This window comes from Apodemus sylvaticus, chromosome 3, assembly GCF_947179515.1.
Source record: "Apodemus sylvaticus chromosome 3, mApoSyl1.1, whole genome shotgun sequence".
NCBI classification, from domain to species: Eukaryota; Metazoa; Chordata; class Mammalia; order Rodentia; family Muridae; genus Apodemus; species Apodemus sylvaticus.
The window spans coordinates 161,883,118-161,904,700 of NC_067474.1; the positions used below are offsets into that span (position 1 = coordinate 161,883,118).

The window sequence follows — 21,583 nt, forward strand, 5'->3', positions numbered from 1 at the left end:
TATGTTTGTCTGACTTAGGCTGAAAGCACCAACAATTGAAGTGCATTTCCAGTATTTCTCCATATAGCAGTATGTCAGTTACCAACTTGTCACTACTACACTGGTAGTTACACATTGTCACATAGGTAGGTATTACAGCACAAGGGTCAGCATCTAGGGAGAGCCATTACGGACTCCTAACACCCATCTGCCTACAGCACTGTTTATAGCAGTTTGTAGGCTAAACCAGCACATCCAAGATTATTTTAGACACTGAATGGTCTTCTGATTTCTCTGACTATTGTTAAGGAATGTATAATGTTTAGGAATGTATCATATTGTCTCATTATTTTTCTATGGCTTAGTAAGAGTATTATCAGATATCTTATGTATTCTAGTGTGAAATACATGAAATACAATTCAATTCTAAGCATCCATCATGGTAGCCACTAGCCCAGTGTGCTTGAGCCTAGACTCAGGAAGATAATTTCTCACAAATAACTCTGAGTAATAATGTCTCATGGCAGGTATGCATGTGCTCTCATTTTTTGTCTTGTGCCTGCTGATGTTAGAAATAGGCCTCAGATTATACTCATATTCCTTTCCACACTAAATATGTCATTACGTGCTCTCATGTATGTAGAAATGTTGACAAGATTCCTGGTACTATTTTGCTTTTAATGTATTTTTATGTGTTTTAGCATTGTTCATACTGTAGTTGTATTAATTTCACCTTTGTGTTTTTCAAACCCTGTTGTGAAATTTCAAGGAGAGGTCCAATATTTGAACCCGGGAGAAGAACAACAAAAAGAATGAGTGCTTCTCTGGTAAACACTTCACAGGTCAGTGTGCTGTCCACATTTTTAAAGAAATCTCTCTATCATTCAAACCATTCAAAAGTTTTAGCATCTACATGTGGTCATGTTAACTAAAGGTCTTATTTTTCTATTATCTTCATTTTATTTTGGGATAATGGAAATTTAATGTTTAGGAATTTCACATATATTACTCCATTATATTTTCATTAGATTTTGTACTGTGAGGAAATACAATTTCCATGGACTGAAGACCTGCAGGTCTGAAAGAGAATCTATTGTAAATGATTCTTTTTTTTTTTTTTTTTTTTTTTTTTTTTTTGGTTTTTTGGTTTTTTGGTTTTTTGGATTTGGTTTTTTCAAGGCAGGGTTTCTCTGTATAGCCCTGGCTGTCCTGGAACTCACTCTGTAGACCAGGCTGGCCTCGAACTCAGAAATACTCCTGCCTCTGCCTCCCAGAGTGCTGGGATTACAGGCGTATGCCACCACCACCTGGAGTAAATGATTCTTAACGCTATTGATGGCTAATTTCTACATTAGATGAAGTTGTCTATTATATTAATGTGGAAGGAAAGTCTCATGTGTCACATAAATAGCATTTCAGTTATGGTCTGGGCTCCAGACAAAAGCTTGTGATGTGGATATGGAAATATGTGGAGACTGATGACACTGAGGAATATATGGAAGAGAACAATTTGTAGAAGTATAAAATTATAAGAGCCCACTGTCTGGAATCCTAATCGTAAAAACATTAACATCCTGGATGCACAGAAGATGACAGGAATATGTGTCTTTCTTTTGCTATAACACTGATGTGTTTGTAAGTAGATGCAGATTGCATTACTTTTTTTTAAATTTTATAACATTTTTTTCATTTATATATTTATTTATTCTGCTCCAGATTTTATTCTCCCTCACCTCCCCATCCCCCCATGACTATTCTACATCCCATACCTCCTTCCCAGCCCCAGCTCCCATTCAATCAGACTACTAAACTCCCTAGAGCCTTTAGTCTCTTGAGGGTTAGGTGCACCTTGGCTGCCTGAACCCAGATCCAGTAGTCCTCTGTTTTATATGAGTTAGGAGCCTCATATCAGCTGGTGCATGCTGCTAGTTTGGTGGCAGAGTGTTTGAGATCTCAGGGGTCCAGGTTAATTGAGACTGCCTGTCCTCCTACAGGATTGCCCTGCTCCTCAGCTTCATCCAGCCCTTCCATAATTCCACTACATAGGTCAGCAGCTTCTGTCCATTGGCTGGGTGCAAATATCTGCATTTGACACTTTCAGCTGCTTCTTGGGTCTTCTGGAATGCAGTCATGATAGGTCCCTTTTTGTGAGTGCTCCATTGCCTCAGTAATAGTGTCAGGCCTTGGGAAGTCTCCAAGAACTACAACCCACTTTTGGCCTGTGGCTGGACCTTGTTTTCCTCAGGTTCCTCTCCATTCCCATCCATGCATTTCTTTCAGACAGGAAAAAATACGGTCCAGAGTTTTGACTGTGGGATGGCAACTCCTCCCTCACTTGATGGCCTGTCTTTCAGGTGGAGGTGGGATCTATATGTTCCCTCTCCCAACTGTTGGACATTTCATTTGATGTCCTAAGATTCTCTCACCTCCTGAGTCTCTGGTGCATTCTGGACGGTCTCCCTAACCTCCTACTTCTTGAGGTTGCTTTTTTCCTTTTTTTTCTATTGGCCTCGGGGCTTCAGTCTTTTTCCTCACCCTATACCAGATCCTCCTCTTGCACATTCACTTCCCCCCGCCCCTTTCCATCCGAGGTCCCTCCCTCCCCACTTGTGAAGGCTCTCTTGTCTCTCCCAAGTGGGACTGAGGGGTCCTCACTTGGGTCCTTCAGGTTGTTGACCTTTTTGAGTTCTGTGGACTGTGTGTGTGTACACGTGTGCGTGCACTTGTGCGTGTGTATTTGGAATTTTATGTGACACAATGATCATGGGTGGGTTTACACCTGAGATTTATTTGTCTCAAGACAGATACTGCCCTGTGTGGTGCTCTATGGCAAGTTCTCAATGGGTTATTTCCCTGTTCTCTTTTGGTTTATTTCTGGGTCTTCAATTATATTCCATTGTCCTGCCTGCCTGCCTGTTTCTGTACCAATACCATGTGATTTTTATCACTATTGCTTTGTAGTAGAGCTTAAGGTCAGAGATGGTAATTGCAACTGAAATTCTCATATTATTGAGAATAGTTTTTGCTATACTGTTTTTTATTGTTGTTGTTGTTGTTTTTCCAGATCAAATTGGGAATTGCTCTATATCTGTGAAAAATTGTGTTGGAATTTTAATGAGTGTTGTGTTGAGTCTGTAGGTTGATTTTGGTAACATTGCCATGTTTCCTTACCAGCTCAATGAATTCTTTGGTGGAATTTTGGAAATTTGGGAGTCACATATGTATACTATCATATCATCTGCAAATAGTGATATCTTGACTTCTTACATTCCAATCTGCATCACTTTGGCATTGTTTTGTAGTCTAATTCCTCTGGCTAGAACTTCAAGTACTATGTTGAATAGATAGACAGACCATGTGCAGCCTTGTCTAGTTGCTGATTTTGGTTGAGTGCTTCAAGTTTTTCTCCATTTAGTTTGATATTGACTATTGGTTTGCTGTATATTTCTTTTTCTATGTTTTATTATGAATTACTTAGCATTGAATTACTTATCTTTTATAGCAAGTAGGGGGGTTGTATTTTGTTAAAGCCATTTTAAGCATCTAATGAGATGATCATTTTCAATCCATTCCTATCTGCATTACTTTGGCATCCTTTTGTAGTCTAATTCCTCTGGCTAGAACTTGAAGTACTATGATGAATACACAGGCTTTTAATATGTTTTATTACGAGCATTGAATTACTTATCTTTTATAACAAGTAGAGGTGTTGTATTTTGTTAAAGCCATTTTAAGCATCTAATGAGATGATCATTTAATTTTTTTCTTGGAGTTTTTGATACACTGTATCATGTTGATGGATTTCTGTATATCGAACCATCCATGCATCCCTGGATAAAGCTTGCTTATTCTTGGTGAAAGATAATTTTAATTTGTTCTGGAGTCAGTTAGCTAGAATTTTAGTGAGTATTTTTGCAGTGATATTCATAAGGAAAATTAGTCTGAAGTTCTCTTTCCTTGTTGGGTCTTTGATTAATTTAGGTATCAGTGTAACTGTGGATTCTTAGAATGAATTAAATAGTGTTCCTTCTGATTCTATTTTGTGGAAGAATTTGAAAAGTACTGGTATTAGGTCTTCTTTAAAGGTCTGATAGAATTCTGCACTAAACCTATCTGGGCGTGGGCTTTATTTTAGTTGGGAAACTTTTAATGATTACTTTTATTTCTTTTGGGGTTATGGGACTGTTTAGATTGTTTATCTGATCCTGATTTAACGTTGGTACCTGTTATCTGTCTAAAAAATCATTATTTCATCTAAATTTCCAGTTTGTTAAATATAGACTTTTGTTATAGCATCTCATTTTTTTTTTTAATTTCCTTGGTTTCTATTGTTATGTATCCCTTTTCTGATTTTGTTAATTTGGTTACTGTGTCTATGCCCTCTGGTTAGTCTGGCTAAGGGTTTATCTTTCTTGTTGATTTTCTCAAAGGACGAGCTACTGGTTTGATTGATTACTTGTATAGTTTTCTTTGTTTCTACTTAGTTAATTTTGTCTCTGCATTTGTTTCCTGCCTTCTATTCCTCATGGGTGTGTTTGCTTCTTTTGTCCTAGAGCCTTCACATATGCTGTTAAGCTGCTGGTGTATGATCTCTCCAATTTCTTTAGGGGGGCACTCAGAGCTATGAGTTTCCTTTTAGCAATGTTTTTATTGTATCCAATATGTTTGGATATGTTGTTCCTTCATTTTTGTTAAATTCTAAAAAGTATTTAATTTCTTTCTGTTTTTCTTCCCTGACCAAGTTATTATTGAGTAGAGAGTTTTTAAGCTTCCATGTGTAGGTGAGCTTTCTGTTGTTCTGTTGTTATTCTTAGTCCATGATGATGTGATAGGATGCATGGGATTATTTCATATTTTCCGTATCAGTTACCACTCGTTTTGTGTTTATAATATGTTCAATTTTGGAGAATGTACCATGAGGTGCTGAGAAGAATATGTGTGTTTGTGTGTGTGTGTGTGTGTGTGTGTGTGTGTAAGTATGAAATGTTCTATAAATTTCTGTTAATTCTATTTGGTTCACACATTATGTTAGTTTCACTGTGTCTCTGTTCAGTTTGTTTCCATGGTCTGTTCATTGGTGAGAGTGTTGTACTGAAGTCTCCTACTCGTATTGTATCAGGTTCAATGTGTGCTTTGAGATTTAATAGAGTTTCTTTTACAGATGTGGTTGCCCTTCCATTTGGGATATAGATGTTCAGAATTTTGAGTTCATCTTGGTAGGTTTTTCCATTGATGAGTATGAAGTGTTGTCATTCTTCCTCTTTTTCAATAACTTTTGATTGAATGTCAATTTTATTCAATATTGGAATGGCTACTCCAGATTGTTTCTTGGGACCATTTGCTTGGTTATTCTTTTTTTCCAATTTTTTCTCTTCTATTCTTTTTTTTTGTCAATTTGTATACATATATATTTCACATATTGTTAATAGGTCTTCTATGAAACACAAGATCAAAAACTCCTATAGAACAATGAGATAACCTTGTTTTGCCTACATATCAAAAGCTCTTATAACGCCAGTCATAGGACCACCCACTCTAGTGGGGGGGGGGATCAGGAGAAGCACAAGGTGAATGTCATCCTCAGCTATGCAGGGAACTTAAGAGTCATCATGGTTTATATGAGGCCTTCCTCCTGGCCTGCAGATAGGACTATGTGGTCCCTACATAGGGCTGGGGTGGGGCTACAGGGCAGGCTCTCTCTCTCTCTCTCTCTTTTTTTTTTTTTTTTTTTGGTTTTTTGGTTTTTTGGGTTTGTTTTTGTCTGAGACAGGGTTTCTCTGTGTAGTCCTGGCTGTCCTGGAGCTCACTCTGTAGACCAGGATGGCCTTGAACTCAGAAGTCTGCCTGCCTCTGCCTCCTAGAGTGCTGGGATTACAGGCGTGCGCCACCACCGCCCGGCATAGGCTCTTCTATTCCTTAGAAGGAAGCCTGGTTCATTTTCTCTTTTTCCTTTTCCCTTGAAATAATGTGTTCCATACGGAAAAACTGAAGGGATTTTGTTAATGCTTTCATTTTGCTTTACAATATTTCTTAAGTATATAATTGTTCATCTGCATGCATTTGCATACACTGAATGATACATTATGTCCATAGATCCCTGGATTCTGTACCAAACTCTTGAGACTGAAGTCACAGCAAGAGTTTTTAACTCTTAGTCAATTTTTCCTACCCCTGGTTTATATTTCTTATGCCCATTAGTAATAGACATGTGTGTCATTGTTTTTTAAAAACAAACTAAGATTTCTTTTTTTGAGACAGGGTTTCTCTGTGTAGCCCTGCCTGTCCTGGAACTCACTCTGTAGACCAGGCTGGCCTCGAACTCAGAAATCCGCCTGCCTCTGCCTTCCAAGTGCTGGAATTAAAGGCGTGCACCACCACTGCCCAGCACGAAAGAAGAATTAAAGGTAATAGTTATCTATGGAAGCTACTATTCTGATACACAAATAAGGTCATATACCAAAGAAAGAAAATAATGATAAAATTGCACAATTGAAAATTTCCATTAAGTCAATCCTATGGTGAATAATGTATTCCATGTGAAGTGTTAGAATAATTCTCCCTCAATTTCAAAGATTTGATTAAGAAATTATTCTACTTCATTGAAATGAATTGGGACATATACAATTTATTTACCCATAGAAACCTAAGTATTCTTTTATGAAAGACCATATGGAATTTATGAAATACTAATTATTTGTATTGCTTGTGCCAGCTTTCTTATAACTTTAAATAATTTGATGCTCTCTAATAGTGGTTTTTCTATTTCCTAGTTGCGAATATACTTTCATATAATAATTTCCCTAACTACTAGATTCTATGTGTCATTTGAAATGTTAATGTATGTCCTGACATTGCAGTCCTTTTCTGTCTAAAAATAAAAAAAAATGGTAACATTTAGTATGTTACAATACAGTCATGTGAGATACAGCTTCATCCACGATTGAACTAGTTACCATATTTGAGCAAGGTGGACTTTGTAGAATTGAAAGCATATTTTTCCATATCATGACTTGACCATCTGTGATGACACTAGGGTTGTCTTTGATATTAATGCTTATTTCATAAAAGTACATTTCTACATCTAGATATCAAATGTACCTAGTATATTCTATAAAGTTTTGCAGCTTTTGAGGTGATTATATCATGCATTCACAGAGAGATATAAACAGAAGAAAGTCTATGACTATTTTAGAAAGTATATTTTATTAGAGTAAGCAACTTTTTTGTATAGTGTTGGTTACATTTGCCTGAAATTATGCATATGTGCTGTATAGTCCTCCTGGCCCTGGTATTCCAGCAGAGATCACTTGCTTTTAAAGAACTGGGTTTAAAAATCCAATATGTAGTGCCATGAGATTGCTGGAATATAAATTTCATAATAGAGGACTTAAAACGATATTATACAATCCTATCTGCACACAAAATTTTCTAACGTAGTTCTTGTGGCAAATATTTAATTTGCTTCTAAGGTCTCAGAAAACCACAGAAAATTAATGAAATGGTGAGCCTTCATAAATGAGAGCATTATAGTAAGTCACTATAGATTGCCTATATAGGAGCAGCAATTCATAATGTTAGTCACATTTCTATGAAACTTTGAGAAAACATTTGTCCTTTAATATTTTACTTTCCTCATTTGTATCAGAAAGTATCTTCTACTCTTTAGGGCCTTTTTTAAAAAAATATTTTTATTTTCTATATTCTTTGTTTACATTCCAAATGATTTCCCCTTTCCCAGATCCCCCCTCCCCATATGTCCCATAAACCTTCTTCTTTCTATCCATTCTCCAATGACCTCCCTCCTTTTTTTCCTCTGTCTTTATATTCCCCTCCAATGCTAGATCAATCCTTTCCAGGATCAGGACCTTCTCCATACTACTTCATGGGAGTCATTTGTTATGCGATTTGTGCCTTCTGGGCTAATTAATATCCACTTATCAGGGATTGCATTCCATGTGTATTCTTTTGTGACTGGGCTACCTCACTTAGGATGATATTTTGCAGATCAAACCATTTGCCTAAAAATTTTGTGAATTCGTTGTTTCTAATTGCTGAGTAGTATTCCATTGTGTAAATATACCACATTTTCTGTATCCATTCCTCCTTTGAGGGGCATCTGGGTTCTTTCCAGCTTCTGGCTATTATAAATAAGGCTGCCATGAACATAAGGGAGCATGTGTCTTTACTGCATGCAGGGGAATCCTTTGGGTATATGACCAGGAGAGGTATAGCAGGGTCCTCTGAAAGTGTCATGTCCAGTTTTCTGAAGAACCGCCAGACTGATTTCCAAAGTGGTTGTACCATTTTACAGCCCCACCAGCAGTGGAGGAGTGTTCCTCTTTCTTCACATCCTCGCCAACACCTGCTGTCTCCTGAGTTTTTGACCTTAGCCATTCTGACTGGTGTAAGGTGAAATCTCAGAGTTGTTTTGATTTGCATTTCCCTAATGACTAATGATGTTGAGCACTTCTTAAGGTTCCTCTCGGCCATCCAAATTTCTTCAGGTGAAAATTATTTGTTTAGATCTGTACCCCATTTTTAATAGGGTTATTTGTTTCCCTGTGGTCTAACCTATTCAGTTCTTTGTATATATTGGATATTAGCCCTCTATCAGATGTTGAAAAGATAGCCTTTTCAACAAATGGTGCTGGTTCAATTGAAGGTCAGCAAGCAGAAGAACGTGAATTGGTCCATTCTTATCTCCATGTACTAAACTTCACTCCAAGTAGATCAAGGACCTCCATGTAAAACCAGACACAGTGAAACTAAGAGAAAGGAAACTGGGGAAGACCCTAGAGGACATGAGCACAGGGGAAAAGTTCCTGAACAGATCACCAATAGCTTATGCTCTAAGATGAAGAATTGACAAATGGGACCTCATAAAATTACAAAGTTTCTGTAAGGCAAAGGACACGGTTAAAAGGACAAAACGGCAACCATCAAATTGGGAAAGGATATTCACCAGGGCCTTTTATTAATATAGGAAAGCAATTATGTCCAGAGCAAATAACTAGTTTTCCATTACAGGGCCTGTTAACCTTCAAGGATGTGGCTCTGGACTTCTCACTGGAGGAATAGGAATGTCTCAATTTTGCTCAAAGGGCATTGTACATGGATGTGATGATGGAGAATTACAACAATCTTTTGTTTGTCGATAAGACTACACTTCTTGTTGATTTTCTGGATCTTTATTTGAATTTTCTTCCTATATTTTTTGAGATCTTTCCATCCCTCTTATCTATCTTTAAATGGAAACTTCTGAATTGAAAAATATCAAATGTTTTTAACAAGGAATTATACTTCTACACACATAATAACTGGGGATCTTGCTTTTAATATTACATTAAATCATTACTTACTATGTTTTTAGACTTAACATTGATTTTATTATCAAAGCATTTGGGTATAATTAAGCACATTTCTATAACTCACAGTATGTAGACTTCACCTGGGATAGAAGGAGAAAAGTTTAAGAAGTAAGTAACTATTTTCAACAAATAGAGACAACAATGCATAATGATAGTGGAGTGTACAGATATGAAGAAAGACAAAGCCAGACCAAAAAAAAATAGCAACCTAAGAACTACATCAAGTTCCATTCAAAGAAGCACAAATATTTCTAGGTTTGGCTTCATGACATTTCAAAGAGAATGGATTAAAACTTGAAAGCCTACTAAATAATCTAAAGTGTAAAATAGGACAAAATTTTCATGTTTTCATTAATAAAAGCCATCTGTGAAGGTCACACACTTGTAAAAAGCGTAACATTGGTTGTTCACAGCTGAGAGTAGAGAAGAAGAATTTCTTTTTAACTGTCATTAATGTTCTTACTCATGGAGTAACTATGGAAATACTCCATACAACAAAAGAATGTCCATTCATATCTACATAAGAATGACACACACATCTGATCTTTGTAATCTTTAACAAATTGATGCATGTATGAAATACATTCTGTCACAATTACCACATATATTCTTTTATTACCTTCCGAATTCATTCAATTAATAGCCACTTGGAGGTTTTGTTTTGCTTTGATTTATTTCTTGTTTGAGGATCGTTGAATGAGAGTGTACAGGTAATCATTGGAGCAGAATTGACTCTCCAGTGGTTATACTACTAAAGCAGTGATTTTCTTTTTTTTTTTTTCTATTGAATATCGTCTGTATTTTCATTGGAATGGTAAAATGTAAATTGTTTTCTTGCCGATTTCCCCCCTCCCCAAAGACCCCCCTCCTCCCACCCAGTGCCTCCTCATATATGCCCCTCCACCTGACACACTCCCACCTTCCCCCTCCCAGTTTCCCTTTGTTGGGGCCTCTATTGAGCCTTTACCTGACCAAGGACCACTCCTCCCACTGATACCCAACAAGGCCTTCCTCTGCCATATTTTTGGCTTGAACCATGTGTACCCCTTGGTTGATGGTTCTGTCCCTGGGTGTCTTGGTGCATCTGGGTTGCCGAAGTCATTGTTCTTCCCATGGTGCTATAAACCCCTTCAGCTCCTATGGACCACCCTCCAGATTCTCCATTGGGGACCCCACGCCCAGTCCAATAGTTGGTTGCTAGTTTCTGCCTCTGTATTTGTAGGGCTCTGTCAGGGCCCCTCTAGAGACAACCATGGCATGCTCCTTTTGGCTTCTTATAGTACTGACCGGGTTTGGTGACTGTTTATAGAATGAATCCCCAGGTAGGGCAGTCTCTGGGTGGCCTTTACTTCAGTCTCTGATCCACACATTGTCTCCCTTATTGCTCCTGTGAGTATTATGTTCCCTTTCTCAGAGGAACCAAAGCATCCTTGCTTAAGTCCTCCTTCTTCTTGAGCTTCCTGTGGTGGGTGAATTGTAACTTGTTTATTTTGAGTTTTTGGACTAGCATCTGCTTATTAGTGAGTACATAACCATTTGTGTTCTTTTGTGACTGGGTTAACTTGCTCAGGATGACACTTTCTAGTTCCATCCATTTGCCTAAGAATTTCATGAATTCATTGTTTTTAATAGCTGAATAGTACTCCATTGTGTATATGTACCACAGTTTCTGTATCCATTCCTCTGTTGAGGGACATCTGGGTTCTTTCCAGCTTCTGGCTATTATAAATAAGGCAGCTATGAACATAGTGGAGAATGTGTCCTTATTACATGTAGGAGCACTTTCTGGGTACATGCCCAGGAGTGGTATAGCTAGGTCTGCAGGTAGTACTATGTCTAATTTTCTGAGGAATTGCCAAACTGATTTCCAGAGTGGTTTTACCAGTTTGCAATCCCATCTGCTTTTCCATGAGTTTTTCTTTTTTTATTTTTTTCCTTTTTTTTTCCTTTTTTTTTGGATTTGTTTTTTTTTTTATTTCCCCTTTTCTAGCCCCCCCCTCCCCGAAAGTCCCGTAAGCCCTCTTCTCTTCCCCTGTCCTCCCTCCCACCCCTTCCCAGTTCCCCGTTCTGGTTTTGCCAAATACTGTTTCACTGAGTCTTTCCAGAACCAGGGACCACTCCTGCTCTCTTCTTGTATCTCATTTGATGTGTGGATTATGTTTTGGGTATTCCAGTTTTCTAGGTTAATAACCACTTATTAGTGAGTGCATACCATGATTCACCTTTTGAGTCTGGGTTACCTCACTTAGTATGATGTTCTCTAGCTCCATCCATTTGCCTAAGAATTTCATGAATTCATTGTTTCTAATGGCTGAATAGTACTCCATTGTGTAGATATACCACATTTTTTGTATCCACTCTTCTGTTGAGGGATACCTGGGTTCTTTCCAGCATCTGGCAATTATAAATAGGGCTGCTATGAACATAGTAGAGCATGTATCCTTATTACATGGTGGGGAATCCTCTGGGTATATGCCCAGGAGTGGTATAGCGGGATCTTCTGGAAGTGAGGTGCCCAGTTTTCGGAGGAACCGCCAGACTGCTTTCCAGAGTGGTTGTACCAATTTGCAACCCCACCAGCAGTGGAGGAGTGTTCCTCTTTCTCTGCACCCTCTCCAACACCTGCTGTCTCCTGAATTTTTAATCTTAGCCATTCTGACTGGTGTAAGATGAAATCTTAGGGTTGTTTTGATTTGCATTTCCCTAATGACTAATGAAGTTGAGCATTTTTTAAGATGCTTCTCCGCCATCCGAAGTTCTTAAGGTGAGAATTCTTTGTTTAACTCTGTACCCCATTTTTTAATAGGGTTGTTCAGTTTTCTGGAGTCTAACTTCTTGAGTTCTTTATATATATTGGATATAAGCCCTCTATCTGATGTAGGATTGGTGAAGATCTTTTCCCAATTTGTTGGTTGCTGATCTGTCCTCTTGATGGTGTCCTTTGCCTTACAGAAACTCTGTAACCTTATGAGGTCCCATTTGTCAATTCTTGCTCTTAGAGCATACGCTATTGGTGTTCTGTTCAGAAACTTTCTCCCTGTACCGATGTCCTCAAGGGTCTTCCCCAGTTTCTTTTCTATTAGCTTCAGAGTGTCTGGCTTTATGTGGAGGTCCTTGATCCATTTGGATTTGAGCTTAGTACAAGGAGACAAGGATGGATCAATTCGCATTCTTCTGCATGCTGACCTCCAGTTGAACCAGCACCATTTGTTGAAAAGGCTATCTTTTTTCCATTGGATGTTTTCAGCCTCTTTGTCGAGGATCAAGTGGCCATAGGTGTGTGGGTTCATTTCTGGATCTTCAATCCTGTTCCATTGATCCTCCTGCCTGTCACTGTACCAATACCATGCAGTTTTTAACACTATTGCTCTGTAGTATTGCTTGAGGTCAGGGATACTGATTCCCCCAGATTTTCTTTTGTTGCTGAGAATAGTTTTAGCTATCCTGGGTTTTTTGTTGTTCCAGATGAATTTGATAATTGCTCTTTCTAACTCTGTGAAGAATTGAGTTGGGATTTTGATGGGTATTGCATTGAATCTGTATAGTGCTTTAGGCAAAATGGCCATTTTAACTATATTGATTCTACCGATCCATGAGCATGGGAGGTTTTCCCATTTTTTGAGGTCTTCTTCCATTTCCTTCTTCAGAGTCTTGAAGTTCTTGTCATACAGATCTTTCGCATGTTTGGTAAGAGTCACCCCAAGATACTTTATACTGTTTGTGGCTATTGTGAAGGGGGTCATTTCCCTAATTTCTTTCTCAGCCTGCTTATCCTTTGAGTATAGGAAGGCCACTGATTTGCTTGAGTTGATTTTATAACCTGCCACTTTGCTGAAGTTGTTTATCAGCTGTAGGAGCTCTCTAGTGGAGTTCTTTGGGTCACTTAGGTAGACGATCATGTCGTCTGCAAATAATGATAGTTTGACTTCCTCCTTTCCAATTTGTATCCCTTTGACCTCCTTATGTTGTCGAATTGCCCGAGCTAGTACCTCAAGTACAATATTGAAAAGATAAGGAGAAAGGGGGCAGCCTTGTCTGGTCCCTGATTTCAGTGGGATTGCTTCAAGTTTCTCTCCGTTTAGTTTGATGCTGGCTACCGGTTTGCTGTATATTGCTTTTACTATGTTTAGGTTAACCTAGTGTGCGCCAGCCCGGTTGGGGAAATCAGCTGCCCAGCGGAGTGAGCGGAACACAGGGGAGGTCACAGCAACATAAACCTTCGGAGCTCCCTGGGGGTGCACACGGATTCCATCTGGCCCACAGACACAATCTGGGGCAAGGCCTCAGGCAGAAGCCCTCAGGTCAACTCTCTCCGCTTCAGATCAGCCTGGGTGGCCGCCACATCTCCAGGTCCCTCAAGAGGCTAGTGAGTCCTTCCGGGCGGCCAGCTGGGAGAAGTCGGTGTGCTCCAATAAATCCTGCGGGCCCCAGCGGGAGCCTTCAGGTGCCTGCTTCGGGATCTGAACAGCCTGGACAACAGCACCCTGTCTACAGGCAGTGCAGAGTGTAAGCTGTGCACCAGAGGCCAACGGGGAAGGGGCAGCTTGCACTGGTGAGTCCAGCACTGACAAGACCAAGTAACACCAGTGAGAGCTAGATGGCAAAAGGCAAACGCAGGAACGTCACTAACAGAAATCAAGGCAATATGGCAACATCTGAACCAAATTCTCCTCTACCAGCAAGTCCTGGATACCCCATCACACCAGTAAAACAAGATTTGGATTTAAAATCACTGGTCATGATGCTGGTACAGGAACACATGAAGGACATTCAGGAGAAAATGGATCAAAAGTTAGAAGCCCTTGCAAGGGAAACACAAAAATCATTGAAAGAAATCCAGGAGAATACAAAAGCCAACAAGGAGGAAATGCAAAAAACACTTAAAGAAATACAGGAGAACTTTGGTCAACAGGCTGAGGTCATGAAAGACGAAACACAAAAATCTCTTAAAGAAATACAGCAGAACTTTGGTCAACAGGCTGAGGTCATGAAAGAAAAAACACAAAAATCTCTTAAAGAATTACAGGAAAGCACAAACAAGCAAGTGAAGGAGCTAAGCAAAACCATCCAGGATCTAAAATCAGAAGTAGAAACAACTAAGAAAACTCAAAAGGAGACAACTTTGGAGATAGAAAGCCTTGGGAAGAAATCAGGGGACAGAGATGCAAATATCAACAACAGAATACAAGAAATAGAAGAAAGAATTTTTTTTTTTTTTGAGACAGGGTTTCTCTGTATAGCCCTGGCTGTCATGGTACTCACTCTGTAGACCAGGCTGGCCTCAAACTCAGAAATCCACCTGCCTCGGCCTCCCAGAGTGCTGGGATTACAGGTGTGCACCACCACCACCTGACTTTGAGTTTTTCATCTTAGCTGTTCTGATCAGTGTAAGGTGGAATCTCAGTGTTTTGATTTGCATTTCCCTGATAACTAAGGATGCTAAACATTTCTTCAGGTGCTTTAGAGCCATTAGCATTTCCTCAGTTGAGAATTCCCTGTTTAGCACTGTATCCCATTTTTTTCATAGGGTTATTTGATTCTCTGGATACTAACTTCTTGAGTTCTTTGTATACATTGGATATTAGCCCTCTATTAGATGTAGGGTTAGTAAAGATCTTTTCCCAATTTGTTGGTTGCTGTTTTGTCCTATTGACCATGTCCTTTGACTTACAGAAGCTTTGCAAATTTTTGAAGTCCCATTTGTCGATTCTTGTTCTTAGAGCATAAGCCATTGGTGTTCTGTTCAGGAACTTTTCCCCCTGTGCCCATGTATTCAAGGTTTGTCCACACTTTCTCTTCTATAAGCTTCAGTGTGTCTGGTTTTATGTGTAGATCCTTGATCCACTTGGACTTCAGCTTTGTATAAGGAGATAAGAATGTGTCAAATTGCATTTTTCTGCATGCAGACCTCCAGGTGATCCAGCACCATTTGTTAAAAATGCTATCTTTTTTTCCACTGAATGTGTTTAGCTCCTTTGTCAAATATCAAATGACCATATGTGTGTCTGTTCTTTTCTGGGTCTTCAATTCTATTCCACTGATCTTCCTGCTTCTCTGCATACCAATACCTGAGAATTTTTATCACTTTTGCTTTTTAATAGAGCTTGAGGTCAGGGATACTGAATCCCCCAGAAGATCTTTTGTTGTGGAGAATAGTTTTTACTATCCTGAGTTTTTTGTTATTCCAGTTAAATTTGAGAATTGCTCTTTCTAGATCTATGAAGAATTGATTTTTTTTTTCATTGATCGTATCTTTTTTTATGTTGAGGTCCTTTATCCACTTGGACTTGAGCTTTGTGCACATTGATACATACATATATATATATATATATATATATATATTCATTTTTCGACATACAGACTTCCAGTTAGATCAGCACCATTATGTATTTTTTGCTTCTTGCTCAAAGATAAGTGTCCGTAAGTATGTGGTTTATTTCTGGGTGGTCAACTCTATACCATTCATCAAGGTTTCTGTCTCCATATCAATGCCATGCTGTTTTTGTCACTACTGCTTTGTAGTATATCTTGAGTTCAGGAATGCTGATTGCTTATTATTAAGAATGTGGGGTTTTTTTTTTGTTTTGTTTTGTTTTTAACGATTCTGGGTTTTTTATTTTTCCAGATGAATTTGAGAATTGCTTTTTGCACAACTTTGAAGAATTTTATTTTAAATTTTAATGGGGATTGCTTTTGGTAGGATGGCCATTTTTACTGTGTTAATGGTTCCAATCCATATCCATGGGATATTTCTCCATTTTCTGGGGGATTCTTCGATTTCTTTCTTGAAAGACTTAATATTCCTGTCATACAGATCATTCACTTGTTTGGTTAGAGGCACACCAAGGAATTTTTTATCATTTGTGACTACATTGAAGGGTCTTGTTTCTCTATTTTCTTTCTCAGCCTGTTTTCATTCTTATAAAGGAAGGCTATTGATTTATTTGACTTAATTTTACATCCAGCAACCTTGCTGAAGTTGTTTCTCAGCTATAGAAGATCTCTGGTTGAATTTATGGGATTGCTCATGTATACTATCATATCATCTGCAAATAATGATACCTTGACTTCTTTGCTGCCAATTTGTATCACCTTGATCTCCTTTTGTTGTCTGGATTTCTCTAGCTAGAACTTCAAGTACTATATTGAATAGATAGGATGAGAGTGACCAACCTTGTCTAGTCCCTGGTCTTAGTGGATTATTTGAAGTATCACTCCATTTACTTTATTTTTGGCTGTTGGCTTCCTGTATATTTCTTATTATGTTTAGGTATGATCCTTGAATTTCTGATCTCTCCAATACTTTTAACATTGAAGAGGTGTTGTATTCTGTAAAACATTTTTCAATCATCTAATGAGATAACAATGTGTTTTGGGTTTTTTTTGAGTTAGTTTATACAGTAGATTATGTTAACGGATTTTCTTATTGCTTACGGTCTTGTGCTTGCCTGTTATCATTTGGCTATACCTGGTGATTGCTGATCTGGGTGTCTTTGTCTGGTGTCTGCCTCTTGTTTCCCTGGGTTGCTTCCAGTGGTCTTTGCTATAGCAGACACCCTGTGAGGCCTTCAGACCATGGCATCTGTAGAGGGGCAGGCAAGGTGTTGATTTGTTGCCATGGCTGCAGCAGATTTTCAGGGATGTTTTCACACTATTGGGTTTTAGGAAGAGCAGCAAAAGTGTTGCCCTGCATGTTGTTGTTTTCCTGGGAGGTCTTCAGACCATGGGGTCTGTTGTCCTATGTGAAGCAGAACAGTTTCCCCTCGCTGTGTGCAGTGGATGTCCTACAGGCCTTTAGACTGTGGTGCATTCAGAGCAGCAGTCAAGCTGGAGCAGGCAGAAGGTACTGACTGAAGAGGAGTGGAATTTGGGGAGCAAAGGCTTTGGGAGATGATGGGGCCTGAGAACAATGGGATCCTTGGGAATCCCAGTGTTTGTGACTGTGCTTGTTGCCCTACATACTGCGGACCTTCTGGAGGCCCCAAGACTACAGAGATGATTGATTCTGGAGAAGCTGAAAATCTCCTTATTTATGATTTTTTAAATAATGCTCAAGTCTTTAAGTGGATGCAGAACTGTTGGTTTGGAAAATTTTGATTTATTTATTTACATTTGGACATATGGTCTCTGTTTAGTGCTGATACTGAATGATCTTTATCCAACATCTTGAATGCTGAGACAAGTGTTTGTAGAGGATTCATTCTATATCATGAATATTTAGCTGACCAAAGCTGCACAATTTCACTGTGATTCAAGTCATAGTCAAAAATCAGAATTACTTTGTTCAGAGATATAATTTGTGACAATTCAAAACCTGATCAATCACTTTTTTTGGCCTGGCTTCTGCAAGGTACAATTTTAAAAATAAGATTTAGAACGGTATTATCATTTCCCATCAGTTGATGTAGATCAGAATTGAGGATCTTCTGAGAATCCATGTAATCATTATGTAAAAAGCAAAAAGTCTCTAGAGAATGTGAATTCTGTAGAAGGTCTAGTTAGCCTGAAATGTCAGCAAACACCCATTATTGAATCTCTTTCTCCCCAGGACAGTAATCCCTGTCATCTCTATTTACACTTTTTTCAGAAAATCATCTCATATGTGGAAAACATGGGAAGGTCTTAGATCAAGACAGAGAGTGCATTGTCCAAGAGCATGTGAAGATACAAGAGAAGTCTTCTAAATGTAATGGGCTTAGCAACATGATTAATGAATCCACCCAAAGTACACCTTATAAAACTAATGACAGTGATGTTGCTCTCCAGTCCTCAAATCTGAAAAGACATAAAACTGGGAAAACCAGAGAAGTTTGCAAATATAATGACTGTGTAAAGTGTTTAAATGAGTGCACTCTCATTAGTGTAAATCAAAGAATACACATAGGGAAGCAAGAAAAAAGCAATATAGAATTTGTTATTGATTATGTCCCTAAACATAAAGTGATGCAGAAACAAACCAATAATGACAAGAAGCTTTACAAATGTAGTGAATGTGACAAATGCTTTAGCCACATAAAAACTCTGAGATGTCATCAGAGAATCCATACAGGAGAGAAACTGTACAAATGTATTGAATGCGACAAATGCTTTACCCAGAAAGGCTGTTTTAATAATCATCAGAAAATTCATACAGGAGAGAAATCATACAAATGCAGTGAATGTGACAAATGCTTTAGGTACAAAGACGGTCTGAGAATTCACCAGAGAATTCATACAGGAGAGAAACCTTACAAATGTAGTGAATGTGATAAATGCTTCACTGATCAAGGCAGTCTGAGAAGTCATCAGAAAATTCATACAGGAGAGAAACCTCATAAATGTAGTGAATGTGACAAATGCTTTACCCTACAATCCCATCTTTGGATTCATCAGAGAACTCATACAGGAGAGAAACCTTACAAATGCAGTGAATGTGACAAATGCTTTACCCAACAATCCAATCGGAATAATCACGAGAGAATTCATACAGGAGAGAAATCTTACAAATGTAGTGAATGCGATAAATGTTATACTGAACATGGCAAACTGAGAATTCATCAGAGAAGTCATACAGGAGAGAAACCTTACACCTGCACTGAATGTGACAAATGCTTTACTGAAAAAGCCACTCTGAGAGTCCATCAGAGAATTCATACAGGAGAGAAACCTTACACAAGCAAGTACTTTAGGTACAAAGTTAGTCTGAGAATTCACCAGAGAATTCATACAGGAGAGAAACCTTACACATGTATTGAATGTGGCAAATGCTTTACCCAACAATCAACTCTGAATAAACATGAGAGAATTCATACAGGAGAGAAACCTTACACATGCAGTGAATGTGGCAAATGCTTTACCCAACAATCAATCCTGAATAAACATGCGAGAATTCATACAGGAGAGAAACCTTACAAATGCAGTGACTGTGATAAATGCTTTACTGAAAAAGCCACTCTGAGAGTCCATCAGAGAGTTCATACAGGAGAGAAACCTTACACATGCACTAAATGTGACAAGTACTTTAGGTACAACGTTAGTCTGAGAATTCACCAGAGAATTCATACAGGAGAGAAACCTTACACATGCACTGAATGTGGCAAATGCTTTACCCAACAATCAACTCTGAATAAACATGAGAGAATTCATACAGGAGAGAAACCTTACAAATGCAGTGAATGTGATAAATGCTTTACTAAAAAAGGCAGCCTGAGACATCATCAGAAAATTCATACAAGAGAGAAATCTTAAAACCTTAAAAATGTAGTTAATTTGAAAAATGCTTTACCCCAAAACATCATCTGAACAGTCATCAGAGAATTTATACATGAGACAAATATTAAAAATATTCTGTTGCAAATGCATTATCACAACCTCATTTGGAGAAATCATCAAAGGTTTCATACAGAGAAGAAAAATGTATTAGTGAAGTGAATCCTTTATAAAGAAATGTTATCTTAACATTCATTACAGAATCCTTACAGGAGAGAAAATCTTTCAAATGCATTGCAAATATGAATCCTTTAGATTTTGCCTATCTCTTAGAATTTAACTGAGAATATATACAGGCAAGAATCTTAGCAAATGTATGCAGAACTATCTTTGACTTCATTTTTTGTTGTTGTTGTTGTTGAGAAAGTATTTCTGCTGGGTAAATGTGGCATTTGCTTTATTCAGGGTTTATTTTTTGCAACACTTGGGGCTCCAAAAAGAGAATTAGTATGATTTTGTAAAACTTGTGAAACCCTTCTCACAATGTTCAAATCTTTGATAATGGCAACTATGTATGCTGAGACAAACTCTGAAAATGTGACTATGTAGTAAAGTTTTCTTTGAACTTTTACTTGTTCACTCTCAAATATTACAAGATGAAGACAAGTGGGGAAGTCATAAGAATATAATATTGTGTAAAAATTTCTTGAGAATGCCATAGGAATATAAAATAGTTTAAAATTTTCTTTGAGATAGAAATAATCTATTCCAAAGAGAACCTAATTAAAGTTTGTATTATATAAAAGATCTAATAAAAATATTTAATAAAATTGTCAGTATTCTGCATATAAAATTCAAATTAACAAATTTAGATTGTACTTAAAAGTGTATTTGAGAAACTGAGCCACCAAAACTGCAAGTTCTTCATCCTATATGTATGCCTAGAGATGTGAAGTGTGATTTGAGTATCCAGTATTCATAATTCATATCAAATGTTGGTTTCATGTTTCAGTATAAGAACTGACTTATGAGTCCTTTGTGCTCTAGTCAGCAACTCCTTCCCCATTGTCCTGTAAATAAAGCTGAATGATTTAACAAGTTTCACCTGGTTGTTTTTAGTTTGTACTTGGGATATTTAGATGAATATATGTTGAAACTTTCCTGGAAATGTTTTGCATGAAATATATGCTGAAGTCATGAATGTTTTTTGTAAACCTGTACCATAAACTTAAAAATAGTGATTTTTCAATAGATAGGTATCAACCCCTTAGGTGCTAGAATGACTTTGTCACAAGGGTTGCCTAAGATAAATTGAATACATATATTTCTAATGGTCCTAGAACTGAGAAATCATTCATTCAACACCATGTTAATCTTCCCATATACAAATAATTTGAACTGTATTTCAGGTTTTAGCATTACAAAAGTATGAAACACTGTATTAGTGATGCTGATTTATGTTAGCTAAAACAAGGAAGATTCTGTTCAATGTTGCAGGCTTACTGCCATAATTGTACTATGTTAAGTTTTTAAAAAAGTCTAAAAACAGAGCCTTGCTGGGCGGTGGTTGCACACGCCTCTAAGCCCAGCACTCTGGGAGGCAGAGGCAGGCGGATTTCTGAGTTCGAGGCCAGCCTGGTCTACAGAGTGAGTTCCAGGACAGCCAGGGCTCAAAAAAAAAAAAAAAAAAAAAAAAAACCCAGTCTCAAAAAAAACCAAAACAAAACAAAAAAAAAAAAACAAAAAAAAAAAACAAAAACAAAAAAACCAAACAAAAAAACAAAACAAACAAACAAACAAAAAAAACAGAGCCTCAGCAATACGCCTTCTTTCTCGTTTGATTTCAATAGGGAATAAGAGAAAATTCTTCAAAAAAAATAATTGGTAACATGGCTTTATAGTTTTCATGGATAGCCACTGAGGCTGTGTTTTGTAAATCCATGGCTCTAGAGTCATTAATTCCCTTTAATTGTAGAAAACTCTAATGACACACAGAACAGTGACACACATAAGCACATTTTCCAAATTATTGTGGTGTGCTATCTTGT

The 21,583-nt window shown here is 37.8% G+C and overlaps 1 pseudogene; it reads left to right on the forward strand.

The window, feature by feature from the left end:
- The first annotated feature begins 776 nt into the window (after positions 1-776).
- Positions 777-19,685, forward strand: LOC127681642 (gastrula zinc finger protein XlCGF26.1-like; annotated as a pseudogene).
- Positions 19,686-21,583: the final 1,898 nt, after the last annotated feature.